Source organism: Archocentrus centrarchus, chromosome 24 (genome assembly GCF_007364275.1).
Source record: "Archocentrus centrarchus isolate MPI-CPG fArcCen1 chromosome 24, fArcCen1, whole genome shotgun sequence".
Taxonomy (NCBI): Eukaryota; Metazoa; Chordata; class Actinopteri; order Cichliformes; family Cichlidae; genus Archocentrus; species Archocentrus centrarchus.
The window spans coordinates 9205033-9229059 of NC_044369.1; positions in this window are offsets into that span (position 1 = coordinate 9205033).

The window sequence follows — 24027 nt, forward strand, 5'->3', positions numbered from 1 at the left end:
CGCCAGAGTAAACAATAAGGAAGATTGTGGAAAATCTGATAGAGTTTTTCCTCTTTTACATCAGAGTTTACAGTAAGTTTTTCAAAAATGTGAGAAAATGTGAGTACTGACTGTTTGTGCTCAAGTTTCAACTTGATAGAAACATCCCAGAAGAGCAGATGTAGATCAGTTGTTCTCTTTAACCCTTTTTAAATAGTTTCATATTTAATACTTCTTTTTTTTTTTTTTTAAATTTCAGATGATCAGCTGAAAGTGTTTTTGGATTCCTGAGGGGATATCTGCATATTCAGTGCAGTAGTTATTGTGCATACTTTGAACACCAAACTGAAGTCAGATATCTCAACCTAATGTGTCTCCAAAAATTCCGGTCTTGAAGATCAGATGTGGTTCTGATCTTTTTTTTTTTTTTTTGGCAAACTAGGCAGCCGTGAAGCCAAATAGAAGCAATGTGTGTATTAAAATGTGTGTGAGAGAAAAAAACAAAAAAACTAAAACACAAATACATGATGATTTGTTGGAACGGGGCTTAAAAGGCTGTTCGCTGCTCCTGATAATGATAAACAACTTGTCTCTCCATCAGAATCTTCACACAAAAGGTTGGAAAATATTTGTCATTAGCATTGGCATGAAAGACAAAAAACAAAATCTGTGCAGATGTCTCTGGTTATGTTGAAGCTATTTACTTATTTAAATAAGCAAGAAGCAACTGTTTTGTTGAAGAATGACATGAATAGTAAAGTTCATGTGATGCTTTCAGCACTGATTGAATTGAACAGCTAATGCCGGGAAAGCTAAACTCATGGCTCAGAGGTTTGCAGTGAGGTTTTGAATCCTCTTTCGGTCCCTCAGCATCAAGAGCTGATCCGCAGATTGCCAGGCAACGTGATGTAATCCTTTTGGGGCCAGCCAGACAGTTTTGTCGCTGGCTTCTGGTCACCACCTTGCATCATCTGGCAGTGGAGCATCTGTATATAAAATCTTCAGGCAGGACTCTGTGTCCAAACCCAAGCCTTGTAAAGGGCTGTATAAATTCACAATATTGAATTTCCAAGGATCAAAGATTAACTGTCCAAATTCAAGTGATGGCTCCCTGATGGAAATGAACAAACAGGCAAAGTGCTTGGATTTCTCACGCTGGCTGAGGAATCTGTCTGAACTGTGGATCACTCACTCACCGGTCAGGTGTTCCAAAACAGGAAAGTAAATCTTTCCAAAACCAATTAAAGTGATCTGCTATAGTTAAATCACAGTGCTACCCCAGTCAGGTCAGCAGTGTGGGGAAGTAGCTGTTTATTTAAACACAGGCAAAAGCTGATACACCAGCAGTGAAGCAGAGAAGTAAAGGGTAAAGTTAAAAACAGGGTCCTAGAAGGTTTGTCAAAGAAATGAAGGGAAAGAAAATAACAAAAATTAAGACTGAATAAGGTCTCATTTCCAAATGTATTTAATGTTTATTTAATGTTAACTTGGTTGATAAAGAGAAGCCAGATGGTGAGGTATAGTATAGGGGGAGCAGGAGGTGTCAGATGGTGTGGTTTTGTGAGTCTACTCAGAGGACATCATACAATGCCCCTCTCTGTACTGCTCAGCCAACTATGGTCTGATACTCGCTCACATACCCCCTTTACCACTAGATATGCTCAGGGGCTAAAGAAACAGGGGGGCTCAGGACCTCTGCAAATCATTTTTCAAGCTGAACTCTGTCTCCTCAGAGAAAAGCGCTGGTTGGTAACCTTGTGGTCAAATCTACTTTTTCTACTTCTGGCAAACCCAGCAATATCTTTCCAAGACTGAACATTATCCACCTGCACTGTACATTCTGCAGGGAATTACGTACAATGCACATCTTGACAGCGACCATGTGTCACAACTTTTCAGCAAAGTTCTTCACAAATTAATTCAGTTTTATGTATTTTTATGTATATATTGCCAAATCACAACAACAGTCACCTCAGGGTGCTTTACACTTTTTAAGGTAAAGACCCTACAGTGTTAGAGAGGAAAAACCCTGACAATCAGATGATCCCCTATGAGTAGTTGGAAGCAAAAACTCCCTTTTAACAGGAAAAAACCTCTGGCAGAACCAGGCTCAGGGAGGGGCAGCCGTCTGCCTCAACTGGTTGAAGGGTGAGAGGAAAGAGGAGAAAAAAAAGGGGAGCACAGGGAGACATGAACAAAACACAAGACAAAAGATAATGACATGCAGTAGTGATGTATAAACACATGGGGAGTGAAAAGAGGTGAGCGGAGAAGAAGGGCTCAGCGGATCATGGGAAGTCCCCCAGCAACCTGAGCCTAAGTAACATAATGGCCCTAACCATAAGCTTTATCAAAAAGGAAAGTTTTTAGAAGTAGAGAGGGTGTCTGTCCAATCTGGGAGCTGGTTCCACAGAAGAGGACCCTGATAACTGCAACATACAGTGAAACACACTGCTTGAATTGCATCAATTGTGGTGCATGCTGGTCTACTGGAAACAGTGCTGAGTCAGTGAAATCAGAGCTGCTATGCTCAATAAACTGCGCAATGACAATTTTTTAAATTACCCAAAGCAAAAGGTCCTTTAGGAAGAAATTTTTATATCTGCACATATCGGGAAAGGTCTAGGGCATGTATCAAACTATCCAACCAATATAATGGGTGGGCTGTATTTTACAGTTGTTTCACTACAGACTGCATATAAAGATGAATGTAGCCTCTGTGACATCACCAGCTGTTTTTCAAACTCCCATTTTCTTAAACCTTGAGCTAAATTTATTTGCAATCACCACCTTAGACTTGAAACTCTTGATTGAGGCCCTCAAATTAATCAGTGAATTCAAAATGCTGCATAGTGCAAAGTAATACAAGCAGCATCTCTGAAAAAGTGCTACCTTTATTTTATCTCTGCGTGTTTGTTAACATATTTGGGCTTCAGGTGTGCAAACCTGGAACTGTGTTAACCGCACCATCCCATTTTACTTAGGACCTATTGTTTTTTTAGCTGGAAAGAGAAACTCAGTCTGCAGCTTCTGCTCCGTGCTAACACTTAAACTACTCAGTATCAGATATCATTTGGCCTGTGTTGTTATTTCAAGTATAAACTACCAATACTCTAGATATTTAACGTAGCAGAGTACATGCACCAGGTTTGGGTAAAGTCTCCCCATGTGCTTGATCATTATAGGAACATGTGATCCACGTGTTCCAGGGACATCCATCAGTGCCTATTAGAGAGCTCGGTCAAAGGACCATCACACTGAGCATCTGTTGAACTGTTATGTAACGTTTAATGAGGCTGCGGTTTTTAGGGTTTGGCTTCTTACAGTGGCAGTGTTGTACTGAGAATGAAGGAGGAGTGCTGGCCTGTCACACCTGCCTCTGTGAATTTGTGCAGTTCTCTGTGACAGATGAGCACAAATATGCAAACATAAACACACGCACACACGCACTGGCACAAGTAGAACTCCAACACATGCAATTTCCATATATCCCCAAATAGCCTTCTAAAACATTCCCACAGACCCAATGAAATATGGTCACAGCTACATATTCACTTTTTTTCCCTCCATTCTGTATATTGTAGAAGTATACTGTAGACATCAACACTATTAAATAACAAATGTAAACCAAATATATTATAGATTCTTCTGATTGCATGTATTTTGCTTTGATTTGACTCAAAATGATTGGTGGGTTGTATTAGCCATGCTAGTTAAAACAAAGCATTATAAATGTAGAGAAGAGTATGGATATCAGAAAAAAACAAAATAATTCTGGCGAACATCTCATATGATCAACCTCCACTCTGGTGACTTTACAGGCACTGTTTATAGAGAAGATGCTGTGTGGAGTCCAGAGCCCAACTAATTTACTCGCATGCTGACATCATTGGCAAATGTTACTTATTTGCCAATCTACTGGAATATGTAACGGCTGATAAATGAAAATTAAAAAAAGACATGAGAAACACCCTTCAGTCATATTTACATGTTTATGTTGCATAGTTTGTCCACCAGGGGGCACTGTGCAATTTTCCTGTATACAAACAACCAGCTGATCCAAGGAGAGTTTATCAGCCCAGCTGATGTAAGAGTTTTAGTCACAAATCTTTTAGTCAAAAAATTAATTGACAGTAAAATGGTATTAAAAATAAAATAAAGACACATGATTAATTTAGGCAGCACGGTGGTGCAGTGGTTAGCACTGCTGCCTCACAGTTAGAATACCATCTGGAAGGCCTGGGTTCGAGTCCACCTTGGCCCAGGCCTCTCCCTCTCTCTGTGTGGAGTTTGCATGTTCTCCCCGTGCTTGCGTGGGTTTCCTCCGGGTACTCCGGTTTCCTCCCACATTTCAAAGTCATGCACTTACTGGGGTTAGGTTAATTGGCTAATCTAAATTGCCCATAGGTGTGACTGAGTGCGTGAATGTGAGTGTGAAAGGTTGTCTGTCACTCCGTGTTGGCCCTGCAACAGGCTGGCGACCTGTTCAGGGTGTACCCTGCCTCTCGCCCTATGACAGCTGGGATAGGCTCCAGCCCCCCCGCGACCCTTAACAGGATGTGCGGAAGCGAATGGATGGATGGATGGATGATTAATTTAATTTCATCGCTGCAATAATGGCTGATATAAAGCACAAGATGATTTAAGATAAAACAAATTCACTCATCACTGCAAAATCAAATCAAGGTTTATTTGTCACATACCTGGTCATACACAGTACAACTGGCAGTGAAATGCTTTTGTGACAGTCAAAAGTTTGAACAGATCTGGCCCTTCAAGGGTTGTGCTTTTATTTATTTATTTATTTTTCTATTTTCAGTTCAGCACGCTACCAAAGACATCAGGCTATGAAAAAAACAGTTTGAAAAACAGTATGAAATAAGTCTTAAGTCATCTCTATGCTTCTTGTTCCCTGTAACTGCAATAAGGAAGAGCCTCAAAATAGTGCTTAATTTGAATTTAGACAAACAGCATGGAGAGTTTTCCTTGAAGTGATCACAGTCCTCACTGCCATGGAAAAAAATGTAAAATGCAAAATATACACATTTTTGGAATTTTATATATAAAGGTATTAATGTAACATTAAATATAGTGCAAAAAGATGTACATCTGTATATTGGCATGACTGCCTCCTAAAAGATTAGAAGTCTTTTTATGTATTTTTTTATGTACCCTTGTTTTTTCTTTTTTTCTTTTATCATTGATTGTTTTGTGTGATGTGGACTACAAGTCTGTAATCTATCTATCTATCTATCTATCTATCTATCTATCTATCTATCTATCTATCTATCTATCTATCTATCTATCTATCTATCTATCTATCTATCTAATGTTTAAAGAAAATTTATGATTTAGGTATATCATGCATTTTTTTTTTACAGTACTTGTGTGATGTTGAGCATTTCACCTGCATCCTATCGTGCAGACATCACAGTGAGCTCACCAAGGAAAAGGAGTGATAAATCCACAAGAGACCCGAGCAGGCACCAACATATATTCACTGTCATAATCTATGGGACTCAGACAATTAAAAGGTTAACAAGTTTATTTACAGACAAGGTTAAATGTGATATTGGTAGCTGAAGGAAATGCAGTTAGGGGAAAAAGAGGTGTGTGTGTGTGTGTGTGTGCGCGCGCACGTGTGTGTAGACTAAAATGCTGAATGTGAGCAGGTGATGATGCTTATCCTGATTTTGATGGATCACAGAGAAATCACTACATTAATAATCAAAAATACTAATTACAAACAAACAACTCACAACTTAAGCTAATCTGAGACTCCTATAACCTTTGACATTAAAGAAATTTGACTGTGTCTACTTGATGGACTTGTCCCACTGCTAACTGTGGGAAACACTAACATTTTGATGTTTCCTCTCTCCAAGTGTATTTTAGTTTGACCATCTAATGGATGAAATTTATCAAGACGTTTTCACAGCTGCATATGACACATGGCTGTGTGTGATTTTTTTTAAACTTCCTATTATAGCCCTAAACTTTCCTGTTGTTTTCTTTTAAAAGAAAAATAAATCTTTAATAAAATGACTGCAGTCTACACCACCAGTGTCACTCTGTAGACAAGGCTGGGAGACAAAGACCCAGATGTTTCAATCAGGAATTAGTAGATTCCAAATAAGAGTTAAAAGGAGCGTTAAATGCAGCTCTTATAGCAACATTCCAAACATTGCTCCATGCAAGCTGGATGTATACATTAGGAATTGTTTACTAGCATGTTCACCTCATCAACTCTGTAAGGTGATAATATGTTAAAGTCATCCATCTTGTTACCCTGAGTGGATGTCAGTCAATAAAGGCAAGTTTAGTAAGTTAAATCATAATGGGTGACTCATGTATGAAGAAAGTCTGCCGCTAAAGTAGCAGCATATCATTTGGAAAGTCTAGGAAGCACTTTTTCCTCATAAATTCCTTCTCTTTCTCTTTTATAAACTGTCTCTCAGTGACACTCTAGTGAGAGAGAGAGAAGGTTCAGGGAACAGAGTCCGGCCTTCAGCCTGCCTCACTGTGGCCTTTGGCTGGGTTGTGCCGTACTCTCAGGAGGCCTTCTGGCCCGCTGCTCTCTTTTCCTCCCTTCCAGATGAAGTGGGTAAAGTCAACATGTTTGGAGAGAGGAGATCTGTGAGGCAGGCCTGTGGCTGTCAGCAGTCAGAGGGCTGTTTGCCAAACAGTGGCAGGGTGTGAGTGTGCAAATGAACGAATCAATAAGGGTGTCTTTATAGACTAGTAGGGTGGGGGTGGGGGTGTTGTAGAATTTACTACACACAGGCGCAGCAATTATGCCTGCCACTTCTTCATCTGCTGTGATAAAAAGAAACCAAAATATATGCATCTGATTTCTGTCAGAAAACACATTACACTGCATTTGGTGGAAGCTTTGACCCAGTGAACTGTAACATACTGTACAACATTTCATATAAGGCATCAGAATTTGTTTAAGAAAGATTAATTAACATCAGTATAACAGAAAAAAATGGGCTCTTAACCTGAGTGGTGTTAGCACATTGCTCTAGATTTGAGGCTACAGCACCAGATTTACAGATATGGTGATCCAGACTTCACACAGGCCTGAGCGGAGGAAGAAGGGCAGTTTTACGGATGAACGTTTTAGTTTGTGCACTGGCCCTGTACCAGTCAGCAAATACAGCAGAGAGGTATGTACCACAGTCACGGTGCTGCTGACCCAAAATCTGAAACAGAAATCCTCACAACTACAGCATCTAATTCATATTCTGTTCACACCAGCTGTGGAAAGTGGATGTGGAGGACAGGGTTGGAACTACACCACAAGGCTGGGATCGTCTGCCCTCAGTCCCTTCAGTTTGGTTAAAGAGGTGAAACACATTTAATTATATGTAAATAATGCATTTACTTTGCCCAAGAAGCTTATTTGCTGAAATACAGGACTGCTTCTGATCACAAAGGGCTTTGTGTGTTCTTCACAGATTTTTTTCCTTTCAACTTGATGTAGGCTATGAAAAAGGATGAAAAAAGAAATTACATTGTTATTGCAGTTTTTTAAAATTTTGATTGACAAATAATCATATTTGTCTTGTCTTCCTGCTCCTGAATGGCCCAACTGAAGGGGACCTGTTATGCTTTTCCATAATGTCACTTACAAAATGTAAACTAAACTAAAGTGTATGCCCCAGACTGCTCTAAATGCTCAGTTTGAGACATTTTTTTTCTACTTCTGGATCTGTATGATGTCAGATAGAGCTGATAGGACCAATATACACCAAGCAGTGCAGGCTGAGGGCCATGAAGATCCTAAAACAGCCCAGCCACCCTGGACACTCTCTCTTCTCTCTGCTCCCATCAGGCCGGCGTTACCGCTGCCTGAGGGCTAAGACTGAAAGGTTGAAGAAGAGTTTTTACCCACAAGCCATCCGTCTGCTCAACTCTGAGCCCTAACTGGACCATTATTGCACAGTGTAAATATTATAATTTAAAAAGTGTGTATAGTGTATAGTATATAGAGTATAGTGTATAGTGTGAATTACTTTTTTTAAATTTTTATTCTTCTTATTTATGTGTGTGTGTATATAAGGTTGCAGGTACAAAATACATTTCACTGTGCATTGTACTGTGTATAACTGTGCATGTGACAAATAAACACTATCTTATCTTATCTTATCTTATGTTCATCTAAGGCACTGCAGCTCTGGATGTGAGCACAGAAGCACCACATGTCGACAGTTCAAACCTTCTGTTTGTGATGGGCAGCAAATCACACAAAAGTTAGTTTCAAGGAAGAGGCCAGGGACTTACAACATCTAGTTTTAGACAGTAGCTGAACCAAGGGGCTACATTTAGTTGCCACAAAGGACACAGTAACAGGGTTTGTTGCAGCACTTTAATGGCAGACAAAGACATGGAGAGTAAAGCACAAAAAAAAGACACCCCACACATTACCAGCATATTTACCAAGTACTTCACTAAGCAGTTTTGCATCACCGTCCTCCATCATCTCCAACTTGGTGAAAACGAAACGCAACCCCAACATCTTCAAGGGGTAACCACTGTTTTTAGTGGCGCTGCCACCTTGTGACAGAAGTTTGTAACATTAGGTGAACCTCTGCCAGTACATTTGCAATGTACCTTACAACCGCAAATGAACAACAAATGTCACATTCAAAGAAACTGACAACAGTTTTAACATAAAAGTTACATTAACGGGTAATTGTCTTCAGTTTGGTGTTGCTACTGACAATAATGTGAGTTCTGTTCACACCAACTTAAATGCACCTAACATCCACACTGGATGAAATCGTGTGAAAGTTGACTCACTGTATCTGGTGGCACTGCAACAGAGGGGCGAGGAGGCAAAGCTCTTTAACTTCAGGTTTATTTCAGTAGTGCTAAAGCAACTCTGTGGCCAGGACTGGAGGTCTGCAACATGTCAGACCTCACTTGCTCTCTACACACTTATCAAACACATGACTCTCCACCTCCTCCTTATTTTGTCTGACTCTTTTTTTTTTTGAATTGGCTTCAGCTGATGCCGGCGTGTTGTACTGCAAGCAACTGTTGCTGTTTGACAACTGCTCAGCTTATTCACAGACAGGAGTGAGGTCCCATTCTTCCAGACACCACACCATAAAGCACTGATATACTCTGGAACACCTACCTGTGTGCACTGACGTGTAGGCTGCTATAAATCAAACCAAAACTCAAAAGGGCAATCCTGCCGCATGCACCCCTACAAAGCTGCTGTTGATTCACGAGAGCCAGACGTCACTGCCAAAGACGGATGTTTGGACAGAGGAGAAAGCAGAGCTCTGTCCTCCTCTACACAGACTGTTTTCTAGGTTAAATTTTACTGTAAAGGCTTCAGATGTTGGAGCTAATTGATGTATTTAAGCTTTTGCAACCATCCACTAAGACATCCTGCAGTTTTATGTATTCATAGTTTAAAATCCAATCACATTTGGAAAATATAATTGCTGGCAATCCATGACTACTTTTCAATTGCCTTGCTGGATACTCTCTTAAGAGCTCTCAATGGGATACTAGAGTTGATACTGTCATGGGCCGTGAAGGTGATAATGAAAGGTGGACTCAAATACAAATCCTCAAAACAGACTGTTTCTCAGTTCAGCAGATTTTATTTTGCACACATAAGGACTGGTATGAGGGAAGCTCTGAAAGACAGATCTAATCGCTGGGAGAAGCTTCCCTGGGAGAGAGGAAAGGGTGATTAGTCTTTAAGTCCTTAATAGAGATTCCACTGAGACATTCCAGCATGTAAAGGAGGCTATGAGGAGGGTAGCTTACTTTGACACACAGAGAGGAACTTTCTGGGGGAAGCCACTGGTTTGGGTTGTCACTGGAACCAAGGCCGTTGGAGGGTGGACAGGCAGGAGAGGCTGCGAGGCGAGAACTACAGAGGAAGGATCTAAGGGTAGCAGACCAGCTTGACAGGAACAGGTAAGCTGTCCTGGTAAAAGATCCACTCACTGGCCACACAGGAAAGCACTGGAACCAGGAAGACATTAGCGCCAAGGGCCTATAGGAACACAGTATAGTCATGAGAGAGGCAGACAATCTGCCAGACAATGGGTGCCGAAGCTGGTCCTTGAGTAGAGATTGTTGATGAGGCTGATGAGAAAAAAGGGGGTCTGGCCAAAGAGTGGGAACCCAGGACTCCACCCAGAGGTGGGATCACACCTGACTAACTTTAGAGCAAAACAAAAGGCAAACCAGTGCAGGACTATGACAGACACTGCTGTGGTACAAACGGTTTCATTGTATAAATGGGTTTATTTGCCAGCAATGCAGCTAAGGTGACTTTAAGAATTATCTGCGTCAAACCTTTATTATTCATTATTCAGTCATAGCTCTACAGACGTTAACAGACATGGTTAAAGTAACAATTATGAGCAAACTTCAGAATACCAAAAAAAAAAAAAAAAAGATGGAAAATGCATGTTTTACTAAGTTAACTTTTACTGATCACCTCAATAAAACTTGGTTGACAGTGTCCACAGCTTCTGCTTTCATGCTGGCATGTAACTATATAGCCTATAAGTTTTTTTAGCCATCATCTCTGCCATCAATGAGGCATTTTCATGTAAAGAACTGCTGATCAAGAGATCTTTTCTCTTTTTCATACATTCTCTGTAAACCCAGTTAATCTCAGGAGATCAGCAATTTCTGAAATACTCAGTAAATACTCACTAACACCATTGCCATGTTTACAGTCATTTAATTCCCTAATTTCCTTCGGGATCAATAAAGTATCTATCTATCTATCTATCTATCTATCTCTCTCCCCATTCTGATGCTCAGTTTGAACTTCAGCAGGTTGTCTTGATCATGTCTACATGCCTACTGAGTTGCTGCCATCTGATTGGTTGATTAGATAATTATGTTACGTTAACAAGCAGTTGAAGAGGTGTACCTTATAAAATGGTGTGTGTGTGTGTGTGTGTGTTTATTTAAACTGGGCAAAAATGAAACTATGCAAATTCTAAATAGTCATAATTTGTTTGAACAATAAAAGGAGCAATAAAATAGGTGTATCAAGCACTTACAAATAACATCATATTTCAGTTACATGAGAATTATATTATGTGATTGAATTGAATTAGCAGATCCTGCTTTAGGCACCAATGACAGAAGATGCTCACCATCACTCCATCTACTTTCACTGACCAGGATTTTTGGTTTTATTGTGAAATCAAGTTTATTTGGTGATCAGGTGCAGTGAGTTATTGAATAAACTGCTGACAAATTTAACCTGATGAGAGAAATTATGGTCAATACTTGTAATGACTAACCTTTAAGGAAATGAATCAAAATTAATAAGTTATTGCTTAGTTATAGCAAAACAAATTATCCCGTATTTAGAAATAGGAACAAAAATACATTTAAATTTATGAGGAACAAAGTTGAAATACAAGCGCATGAACATAAACTGAGACCTAACTATGCTGAAAAGTTCATATAAACACTGGAAAAACAAAAATGCCTAAATGATTGCAGTATTATCTAAAACTAAATGGAGAATCACTTCTACATGAACTGTATTGCTCCATAACCATACACGGTTCACTCTGTGGAGGTGTGGGGAAATGTACAAAGTACACAGCACTAATACAGTTTATCTGCTGCAGAAGGTTTAAGAATAACAAAAGGATTAGATCATTACAAACAACCTACAGATTATTCAGGATCATTGATCTCAACAACGAGTGATACTGTACAAAGCACAAAACAATCTCGTTGCACACTAGAAACAGTGTAAACTGAGAGGAAAAGGTATGTCAGGACAAATATTAATAAAGAGCTGTGGCAGAGAATCAAGATTTTGCTGTTCCCTGTGTAAATAAAAAAAATTATTACAAATCAAATCATAATTGATGCGGCATATCCTGATGTCAAACAAGAAAGAAAGAAAGAAACATGACAAGCAGACTGTAAAAATTAAACTGTCATTGTGCTTTAACAACAGATTTACCTTCAGTCACAGCGAGGATGAGTATGGAGGCGACTCCTCCAATCAGAAGGGTTGCTATAGCAAAATGTACTCTAGTTGCAGCATTTTGGATCAGCTGAAGGCTTTTTTAGGGAGCTTTTAGGACAGCCTGATAGTAATGAATTACAATAGTCCAGTCTAGTAATAAATGCATGAATTAGCTTTAAAGCATCACTCTAAGACATGTTTCTAATTTTAGAGATATTCCACAAATACAAGAAAGCAGCCCTTTGTTTAATATACACATTGAAGGACATGTCCTGGTCAAAAGTGACTCCAAGATTGTTCAAAGTCTTACTGGAGGCCAAAGTAATGCCATCCAGAGCAAGTGGTTAGACACAATGTTTCTAATAACATATTATAATAAGACATGATTCTATAAAACATCCTCGTGTTTCTTTTGATGTCACAGTGTCATGACTTTATTAACGTCAACCAGCTAGCTGTAAGTTATCTACACTTCATGAATCCAGTCATGGTTAGTCTGATTTAGCAGCCAGATCAGCCCCAGAGGTTAGACAGCTCTAAGATAAGACAGCTCATAATAATATGCATTATAGTAATCAGGTTTGTTTTTAGATGACAAAAATCAGTGTTAAAAATGGTTTTCAAAAACGCACAATACACATAATAAAATGCAAACTGAAAAAATATAGAAATAATGAAAAACACGACTGTGAGGGCCACTGTGCTAGCCTTGTTTTCTTATTGCTGGTGTCTACATTTTTCAGGTAACTACTGGGTGGAGCCCACCCAATTTCAGATGCAGCACACCTGAGCATGTCAAGCTCAGGTGCACTTTAAAGCAGCCCTGCCTGAACCTACGGGAGACTCCTTTCTGGTCCTCTTGGAAGCTGCTTGGCTGACAAAGTGTTTTGGTACAGTCTCACTCATACATCCTCTATGCAGCAAACATAGGATGCACACTGATATGCTGACAATCATTCTTTATCTTTTTTTTTTTAATTGTCAAATTAATGTTTTGGTAAGCTGTAATTGGTCAAATAATATTTTGTTTTGTTTTAACACAGCCGCAAATTGTAACTTTAAAGTCTAAGTAACAATTAATGAGTGAAACTCTGAAGTTATACAACAAGGGTCTTTATCTAAATGGGCATTTTTTCCATGCATCCCTTCGTGCTGACAGTTTTATGTTAGACTGATACAGCTCTGTTCCTAACTAAACCACTGTAAAACACACATCTGGGAATGCTGGAAGATGCTTATGTTTCTTATCAGCTTTGCAGAGTCTAAATGCTGCTTTTACTCATGCTCCTAAGTCCTGATGAATATACTGATGTCTTGCTATGAACAGAATTTAATTCTGGACACTAACAAAGCAAAGAATTTCCAATGTAGCAGATATGAAGCAATGTTAACATTTATTCAATTCAAAACAATACAATTCAGTTCAGTTCAATTAATTCAAATCAATTCAATCCAATTCAGTTCAGTTCAATTAACTCAATTTAATTCAATCCAATTCAATTGCACCATATCAACAATATATTGCCTCAAGGATAGAGGGGGGAAAAGATAAAGGGGAAAAAAGTGGATGAAAGGAGTCAGAATGATAATCAGTCATTTGCTGTAGGACTGACACAGCAGCAGCACAGAGTTCTGAGTTTCTGGAAAAAACCCATTTTTTTCTTCTTTTTCTTCTTAAAGGATGGAGTTTTAGCAGGGGGGTCCTCACTGCACTCAAAAAAATAACTCTTTGGATTAACATAAAAAAATCATGGAAAAGATTTCCACATGATTACTTTACTTTATTTCAGCATTATGTAATTCTGTTGCTCCAATTTAAAGCACCTGTGTTGGTTCAACTTAATTTATTAAGGTTGATTCAACCTATTTACTATAGTTGGACCCAATTTAATTTAATAGAGCCAGCCCAACTAATTTGTAATGTTTTGGACCAACTAAATGAATTTACTTGTTTCAGATGAATTCAAATTTAGTTGAATTCAACTTATTTTACAGTGGTATAACTACACTACTTAATTAAGTTGATCCAATTCATGGAAATTAAGTTAGCCTAACAAATTTGCTTTATGCTGAAAGAAAGCAATTTAATCTTGTGGAAATACTTTCCATGATTGAATTACGTTACCTTAAAGAATAGTTTTTTAGTGTTAATAAATTAAGTGTTTTAACAGTACTGGTTGAAAGGGTGGAAAGAATACACAACAAATTAGAAAAAATACAATAGAATTGTATTTCCAAAAATGTAATGCATTTACTTTTACATGGGCAGTGCAGATGCTTGCTGACTACTAAACAAGGAATAAATTCTCTTGCCTCTCTTAGCACATAGACAAGACCCAGCAACATCTCTACAGCAAAAGATACACTGTCCAAGTTACTCATCACTTCCACTCCCAACATCCATGGGGTCATCACCAGGCTCTGCACCTTCTGCTTGAAGGACAAAGATTTCAAACGCAGTCTCTGCTATGGCCGTTTGAGCACCTTCATTGACATCCTGCAAAAAAGAATAAAGATTTCTTAAATTGATTTGCACTGCATTCATATTTACAGTACACAATCTTTACAGTATGTAAAACAGCTTTCACTACCCTAATCTATATTCATAACAAAACACATGTAATCAAATAACCAATTAACATAAAAATTTGACTGAGTCATGGTGAAATACTTCCAACAACTAAGCTCCACCATAGGCCTGTCTGTGGTAATCGTGAGTCCAGCGTTAGATTTTCCAATTTGGAAAAGGTATATTGTCTCATTACAGGAAAAACTAGGAGCTAAAGTAGGGTATGTGTGTTTGTTATTGTCAGAAAGACAAGGACAGAGGGTGAATCCCAAACAGGCCCAGTATTTCATGGCCAGTCACCCTCAATTTGCAAGTTTGCTTGGAGGGTCTGCCACATTGCCTGTCATTCCAAACCAGTCATACTTATGGGCGAGTACAAAGCCCTCCATAGCAACTCTGTATACAAACCAAACATTTTCCATGTGCAGAACCTGTCTTGTTCCCATGATGGAGTAAATGCCATGACAATGCATGCACACAAAAAAGACCCACCTCCGCTTTTAAGGTCACATGACTTACAGTACAAACCAAATTATGCTATCTAGTTGTGGTATGGCCAGGGACTCTTGGGGGTCCAGGCAATGCCAAAGCATATAAACGGACACAGTATGAAGGCTGTATGTACAGAAAAACACAGCGACAGCGGAGGATTTCAGGTTTCCAAAACTCTCCAAAAATCGGCGACATCACCGGGAAAAGTCACTACATTGGTCGCGAGGTGCTTTTTGGTTAAAAAAAAAAAGTCACCAGCGGGGTCTGAAAAGCCACTGAATCTAGTGACAAATTCGCTAAGTTGGCAACACTGCCATGCTGTCGCTTCCTGCATTATTTATGGGTGAAGCGGTGAGGGAGAAAGGCGAGGCAGTGTGAAGTTTTTCAGAGACAAACAAGTATGACTGTAACATGACTATATCGATATAAATTATATTGTCTCATCTTATATCGCATATAAAAATATATATCGAGATTTCTTAAAAACTCGATATACCACCCAGCCCTAGTAAAGACGTCCCACAAGTCAGTGCTTATACCTTCCCCATTCTTCAAGTGACCCTCAACGACAGCAAGTGATTCAATTTAGAGTAACAATGGGTTGTAAATGTCTAGTAGGTAAGGGCGGTTTGTGATTGTGCCAAAGTATGGTGCATGTTTTTAAATGTCTGGTCAACTTTTTGTTATTTTTAAATGTGCATTATAAATAAATTGGAAACTGGAAATTTAACCAAGAGAAAGAAGAAAAAGAAGAGTTTTAATGACCTTCTCTTAACATAATTTTAAATCTAATAGGAATACACAGGAAGCCCAATTAACTCCAACTCTGATCATCCCTATCATAAACACATAGGTAAATTAACATACCAGGTATTCCTTCACCAGCTTCTCTGGGTCTTCATTCAGGTACATGCAGAGACCTTTGAGGATGTATTCTCTTCTGACTTCAATAGTTTCATTCTTAATATGCAGATCAGAAAAAGAAGAAAGCAGTGAAAACACAATTTCAACAATCCAGCAGTGTAGGTTCACACACTTGGAAACTTAACTAAATTCAAAGGAAGTCATAATATAAAAGTGATCAGTGGCTAACATTTTATACAGCTTAGATTGTTTGATCAGGGATAGTCTGTTTAAAAGATCTTTAAGAATCTATTACTTAACTATTTTTACTACTTTGTGTTTTCCTTTCATCACGCCATGATTAAAATGAATTATTTTAACATTTTATTTTACCACCTAGTTGAAGATGTCATCTAAGAAATATTTATGCCTGAAATATGTGAAAAGTAGACCACTCCAAAACAGTTTACATCCTTCTAGTTTAACAAAGGATGTGGTGCTCAGTCATTTCTACAATAGACAAGTTTTCAGTAATGTCACTTTTACACTGGTATCATACCTGGGTTATGGGTGCCAGGATGGTCTTGATTTTTCTCCCTTGAACGCCTCCTTTCTTGGCATACGCCTTCATTAGGTTTGCAGATTGAACATCAAGCCTGGAGAAGAATGTTGACTGCAAATGGATTGTTGTGATTCTCTCGAACTCTGCACTCACCTACAAAAAAAACCAAAAAAGTAGACAAAACTTAGTTTGGCACTGTACCGTCACCTTTGGTAAACGTTTGAGATAGCAGTTCTGTTTAAGAAATGTAAATGCATAATACATGTATTCATCTGTACATGAACTTTCTTTGTCAGAAGGCCAACTAAAGCTACATTCACAGTGCAGGCCTTAATGCTCAATTCCGATTTTTTTGTGAAATCCAATGTTGTTCAGACTGACATGAAAAGATCAGATACAGGTCACATAAGGGCAAAAAAGAAAGAAAAAAGATTTGGGTCACTTCAGGCTGCAGTGTGAATGTAGCCTTAGGCTACAGTTGCTGGCCTTCAGTAAATCCACATCAGTATGAGTAACTTCTCGGAGTCTGCCAATATGTATTGTGACACATTGCATGCAGTGGGGCTTGTTCTTTTATGCATTCATCCACTTATGTCACAAACATGGAAGAGAGCTCGCCACCTTGTTGCTATCATGGGGGCCTCTCCAAATACATTCTTGCCTTCTGAGTGCAAAGGTCTTGTCCATCATTTCTGCCAACTTCTGATGATTGTTTCTCTTTTTTACTTCTGAGAGGAGCGTCACTCTCAACTCTTCCAGTGTCTCTGCTGTTTCACGGCTGGATAGCTGGGGCAGTAATTTACTTCTGCTTTTTTTGGCTTCTTCACATGCAGGTTTAGCTCTATAAGCACTCCAACATTAGAATCAGTCACTTCAGATCTGGTAAAACTTACTATTAACCACTGAAATCAAAAACTTGATGGCTGATGACCCCCTTCACTGGTACTCATGCAGATGAACAACAGACAAGTGATGTTCTGAAAGAGATCAGATAAATTTTCAACCATTAAAATATTTAATTCATCCTGAGCAGAGGTGCATCTATACATGTATTCAAACTTTTGGTATAGGTCTCTGGAATGCAACATGATAATAACAACTGGAAATATAGGGCACGTTAGGGGTGGTAGGGAAGGTTGTACATAAATCACTGGGGAAAATACCAAATGAGGTTTGCTGAAGACAGTTCGATCCGCCTCTCTGGCTGCAGTGCGTGCTCCCAACACAGGGGGAACAGATTTTCACACGGGAACAGAATTTCGCACAAGACCAACACTGAACGATGGCTGCTAACGGTGGCTTCAGCTGACGTAAAGAAAAAATAACAGCTGACCTCTGCACAGCGAGCACAACACACGCATGCACGCTCACAGCACAGAGCTGTGGAGGCGTGGAAAAACTTGTACGCGATGATCCACTCGTGTTAAAGGGTCGTTTTGTCCAAATGATGGAAATCCGTCGCTCCCTCTCCATTCATTTCCTATGGAACTTGTGTGAAGCCACGGTGGCCTCATCACACAAGTTCTATAGGAAAAAATGAATGGAGCGCGAGCGACATCGCTCCAGGAGCTGCAGAGTTAAAACGAAGTATTGTTTGTGCCTAAAATTAACCTATTTAATCCACACAACATAAAATAATGTGCCACATACAAGCATGGAACAGGCAAAACATTGGCGCAAATGGTAGAGAAGCACGAATAATTGCCAGCTAACTATCGTCACTTTAGCTAACAAACATGTTACGCGATCAAATATTACGGAAAATGATTAAAAGTCTGCTGATGATTTGATTCACATATTATCATTTGCATTTAGAAGGACGAGAAAAAAAAAGACTGAATCTTACCTTTTATGATGCACGCCAGCCAACTTCCTTCTTCGCTTGATAACTGCCATTCGAAATTTCCCGGGCACACCAAATGGTATGTCATCTCGCGTGATCTCGCGTGATCTCCCGTGATCTCGCTGCTCCGTCTTCGGCGCAAGATCATTCTGACTCCATTGAATCATGTTATCTCAACATGACTGAATTTCATGAACGTTAGGTTGTTAAATTTCATGCTTATCTGACATGATTTTATCACGTTTGCCTTTGAAACATGAAATTATTTTGTTAAAAGAACATGTTACTATTTTTTTAATGTAATGACAACCTAAATTCCTTTTTTTGAGTGTGGGATGAACCCAAGACAAAGGCAGACTTTCAGCAGGGGGTTCCTCACTCTTCTGAATCTCAGACACAGATGGAGGTTTAGCAGGGAGTTCCTCACTGGGCTGAACCTCAGTCAAAGGCAGACTTTGAAACAGGGTTCTTCACTGGACTGAACCTTAGACACGGATGGAGGTTCAGCAGGTTGTTCCTCACTGGACTGAACCTCAGTCAAGGATAGAGGTGTAACAGGGGGTTCCTCACTGGGCTGAACCTCAGTCAAGGATAGAGGTGTAACAGGGGGTTCCTTACTGGGCTGAACCTCAGTCAAGGATAGAGGTGTAACAGGGGGTTCCTCACTGGGCTGAACCTCAGACAAAGAAGGAGGTTCAGCAGGGGGTTCCTCACTGGGCTGAACCTCAGTTAAGGATAGAGGTGTAGCAGGGAGTTCCTCACTGGGCTGAACCTCAGACAAAGAAGGAGGTTCAGCAGGGGGTTCCTCACTGGGCTGAACCTCAGTTAAGGATAGAGGTGTAGCAGGGGGTTCCTCACTCTGAACCTTAGACATGGGTGGAGGTTTAGCAGGTTGTTCTTCACTGGCCTGAGCCTCAGGCATCGGCAGACTTTGAAAAGGAGTTTCCCCAAAGAGCTTGCAAATCTGCTGCTTTGCTACAACTGCAATCGTAGTGAGCAGCTCTGGTGCAAAGTTTGAAATGCTGTGCAGCAGAATGTGGAGTGGGTATTTCTCGCTTATTTCTCTCTGGATGGTCTGGACCATGTCATCTCTAATGGAGCGGGAGAAGATGACCTGGCTTTCCATTACTCTGACAGTCTTGGAGACCTTGTCCAAAGTGGCCTTCGTAAGACTGGTGCAGACTGTGCTCAGACTTTGGGATTCCATATTTAAGAGGGGTTCGGGAGGAAGCTGCCAGAAGCCCTGCAGGACTCGGGGAACAACTTCTATCACCACTTCTTCTGCGGTGTGCAGTCTGGAGGGCTGGGTTTCCTGCTGCTTCTTTTTCAGGAGCTCAATGTATTTTATGGCCAGGCGGAGGAGTTTAGGTGTTCTGTAGATTAAGGTTATATGTGTTGTTTTAAACCCAGAAATAGTGAAACACTGTAGTTCAACTGTTAATGATTGTTTATCAAATGTGACTCACTGAAATGTAGGAGGTGTGGCCTTCGGAAATCTGAGTAACATCCTGGCTTGAAATTCAACGTCTCTCATTTTGTTGATGACGTTTACTGCCCATACCTGGAACAAAAACACATAAAGTGCACTTTTGTTTTGAGCTTTTGTGAAAAAAAATCTACAAATCAATACAAATGTTGTCAGCTTTCTAGACTTACTAGTTTCAGCAGAGGTTTGGCCTCGGTTTCCTCCAAATCCTCCAATTTATACTCCCAGAGCCTTCAAAGGAAACAACTCAGGTTTTATCTCAGCATTTACACTTCATTACAAACAGACTATCAGGTGTGAGCTGGATGCTCTGTAGGTGTCTCAGTAACTCACTGCTCTCTAAGTGTCTTTCTGCTCTCCTCCACCAACAGGTTACTCATATCTTCTGCAGTGATGTGAGGTGGGGATCTGATTTTTTTGCTGCAGTCTGAGGAACTCCCTCATTATTGCAATCTAAAAATAAAAGTAGATATTCAAATAAGACCACACTGTAGACTTCAACATATTTGATGTCAGTTTGGGCTTGGATGGATAGTGGCTCTTACCTGAGTCTTGTAGCCTTGAACGTGCCAACAGGTATTAACAGCTGTTTCATATATAGGTGTGTTAAACAACACCTGGCATAGAAATAAGAAGTTACTCATCATTAGTTAATTTCATTCTCACTTTGTTAGCTTTTTTAAAAAAAACATGAACCTCCTTAAAGTGTTTAAATGCAGTACAAGCAAAAACTCTCTCATACCCTGATGGGTTTGTAGATTCCTCTACTCGCTTCCATCGAAATGCCGCTGTCGTGTATCGCAACAGGGAAAAGAAACAGTCAAATATACTCCGAAATGTTTGTCAACTCAAAGATAGAAACAAAAAAATACTCTGAACTCGATCGTCTCTCCTGCACAAATGAATTGTTTTGGATGTTTGAAGTGGAATTATAGAACTGCCTGATGAGTTCTCTGTTTATGACACAGCAGGTCACCGTGAAAACACTGCTTCATTATTAAATTAATTATTTATTTGAATATATCAGACATGCTGCTGCTCAGCTGAGGCCTGAGTCAGTGTCAAATAAACTACATTTGTTATTACTTTTTCCTGTTGATTTGGATATTTAGATAAATAGAGAAAATATTTTTAGTTATGGTATGAAATCCAAGGTGAAATTAATTTGTGTTTAGACATCGCATACCACACTGTTTGACTAAGCACGAATGTCTGTTTTGGGTTAGTGTGGGTTTTTTTTTTTTTAGAAATATCAAAAGCATCTGTAGTCAGTGCTTTCAAAAAAAGAAAAAGTAAAAAACAACCAAAAAACAAAACAAAACAAAGAAACAAAAACAATACTGCTTCCCGGACTTGGGCTTCATCTCTTTAACCCAAATAAAGGCAACTCTGTGGAAAACTAGATTCATGTCTCTTTATTGGAAAGGTCCACAGTAAGAATCATCTGCATTTTGCCAAAAGCAAAGCATAAAAGTTTTCAGGGACTTCTAAAATCTCAAACCTCATTCAGTATGCTGAGTTTGCTTTGAAATGCAACAGTGTCTGGATGCAAGATTCAATATGCTGTTCACTTCAACACTTTTTATTGAATCAATTTAAGATGTTTTATGGTTCATTTGATGCTTTGGATATCATTCTCAATAGCTTTTTTTTGTCTTTTCTAGGGCAACACAACTGAGGTCTTAAAAGTTTGACAATTTCTGCTAAAACAATTATTGAATAAGTCATTTTGATGAAAATGAATCAGTTAAGGTAAATTCTGAGTGATTGTTTAAAACATAAGGCAATGTCTTATAATCTTTCTCCTTTATATAATTTAAAATTAAACATTTCGAGGCGTTTTGAACACTTGGTCAGACAGAAAAAAGCAGTGTGATGATGTTATTTTAAGCTGTTTAAATCTGAGATGACCATTCTCCATGTTCATAAATATTTAGAGATTCATAAACCTAATCACAAGCCCAATGAGAAATTCATGATGATGGATCTGATAACAGCTAAGATGAAGCCAACACAGAGCTCAGCCACAGACTGGACCATTAAATCAGTTGCCTGAGGTCGAACCATAACTTCGGTGTAAATAATCATGATCTCTTTTGACATTTGTAACTCTTTATTTATTTATTTTTAATCTGTAAATGTGCTAGACAAAGGAAAAGAGAGTGTCTGTGGTTAAGCTCCCATGCAGAGGGTAATTTGCGGAGTGGATGTCATTGCATTTGACACTAATATTTGCTTTCTTTTTTGCACAGTATTTAAAGATTTGCATGCCCATCATCTCCCTGGGGACTGTAACTGCTGGAGAACACATCAATAATTTCTCTAGCTACAATGTTTTCACACAAATTTGTTTGCAGAGTTTGATGGGCACATTTAGTGCAAGCACTAAAATCTCTGCGTGTTTTCTCTCTTTTAATTTTTATTTTCTCCTCTTATTGTCCCCTTTCCATCTATCTTTGCTGTTTTCTGGTGCAAAGAGGAAATAGAAAGATTTTAATGCGAGGCAGTATTGCATCTCCAGTACACTACAGTATCAGTCTGTTCATTTAGCAAGCTATCACAAAGATACCACTATGCAGTCTGTAAGCTCTTAGACTCATGGGAGACCGAGAGGCCAGACAGCCAGACATGGCATGAACCCACTGATCCAGACAGAGGAAGGATCCAGGCACTGTGCAGACAGTAACGTGAAGGTCAGTGAATAAGTTTAGGTTGTTCTTTTATGGAGAAATGTATTCCATCTAATCACCAACATAATATTTCTAAACCCAAATGAGGGGAAACCGCCATAAAGTGAAATCTGAGGCAGCTGTTAATGACACCTCCTGTCATTTTCATTAAAATGTTATCCATTATTGCTTATTACATAATAGTAATCAGCCCATGAAATCTTATACACTTTTCCTTTAAACTTCTAGTGTCTGGTGGTTAGATTGTCTGTCATATGAAAGGTGTACATATGAGCAGAGTCTGGAACCCAGTGTGAAGATGCAGTGGTGTTATTCTCATGAATTTATTTAATTTTAAAATTGTTTTAATTTCCCCTGTCACCGGAGTTGGCCTTCTCTAAAGAGGATGGATGGATGGATGGATTTGTGTTGCTGAACACAAATTTTCAACAGTCCACTCTCATATGTATGATTAAAAGGGAGGAAAAATATATTTCCTACTGAAATACATTACTAAATTCATGTTCAGTGAAGATGAAAAAGTAGATTCATTTTTTTGTGACTATTTAACTGCTGCGAGACTGGGCTGAAATGCCGATACCGATGTATCAACAAAAAGCCAACATTGGTCAATCTATCGGTGAGGCTCTACACTACTCATAACATTACAGTTGCTGTAAGGTAATATGCATTACAGTATTGACAGCTAGTACATTTTAATCCAACATACAGTACTGTTACACTTGCACAACTTCTCTGCTGCAGTGTCACACTCAGCTGAGGATGAGTTCCACTATAGTCCTCATATTGAATTTTTACTTTCCAGCAGCAACAACAATGCATAGCTTTGATAAACATAAAGATAGCAAGCACAATGAGGGATCTGCAAGAATAAGCACTGATAATAGCCATGGATGCACAAATGAAGAATGCTGCAGTCAGACACTCAAACCACAACAAGAGAAAATCCAAAACAATAGACTTCATTGTTTTGTTTGAGTGTGCAGTGATTGGGAATGAATCAGAGCATGTTCCCCAAACTTTCAGTGCTGAAATGAATACAAAACGCATCCTGAACTTTGATAATGCTGACAATACAAAACAATTAATCTCTCACAATATTAGCTCAAGCAGTTCCTGTTTCTCTGGAGGGGAGAACTAACTATATTAAAGGCCAGCACAGCTTCTGTAGGTTTAGCCTGATCATCCAATGGATCAGTCAAATCCTAGCATTCCAGTGGGTGCTATTTCCCCAGTACTCTGTACTTGGGCACTGAAGGAGGGGGCCTGCCACTCAGGAATGTCCTAGAACATGTTATCTGATGGGCTCTGGGTCTGTGGTACTGCTACTGCATGGCAAACTGACCCGAAGGCCATTTCAGACATTAGATACACAACACTAATGACTTCATCAATCTGTTAAAGAGACGGCATTGTGTCATACAAACATGGGTCATTTATACATCAGTGTTCCACACAGATTCATTCAGACACACCCTCACATCAATAGAGATCGCCATGGTATGCTCAATATTTGCCAAATGTGCAAAAGACTTGCACAAGTTGTACTTGTGGCCATAAGCAATGTGAGCATCGACTCT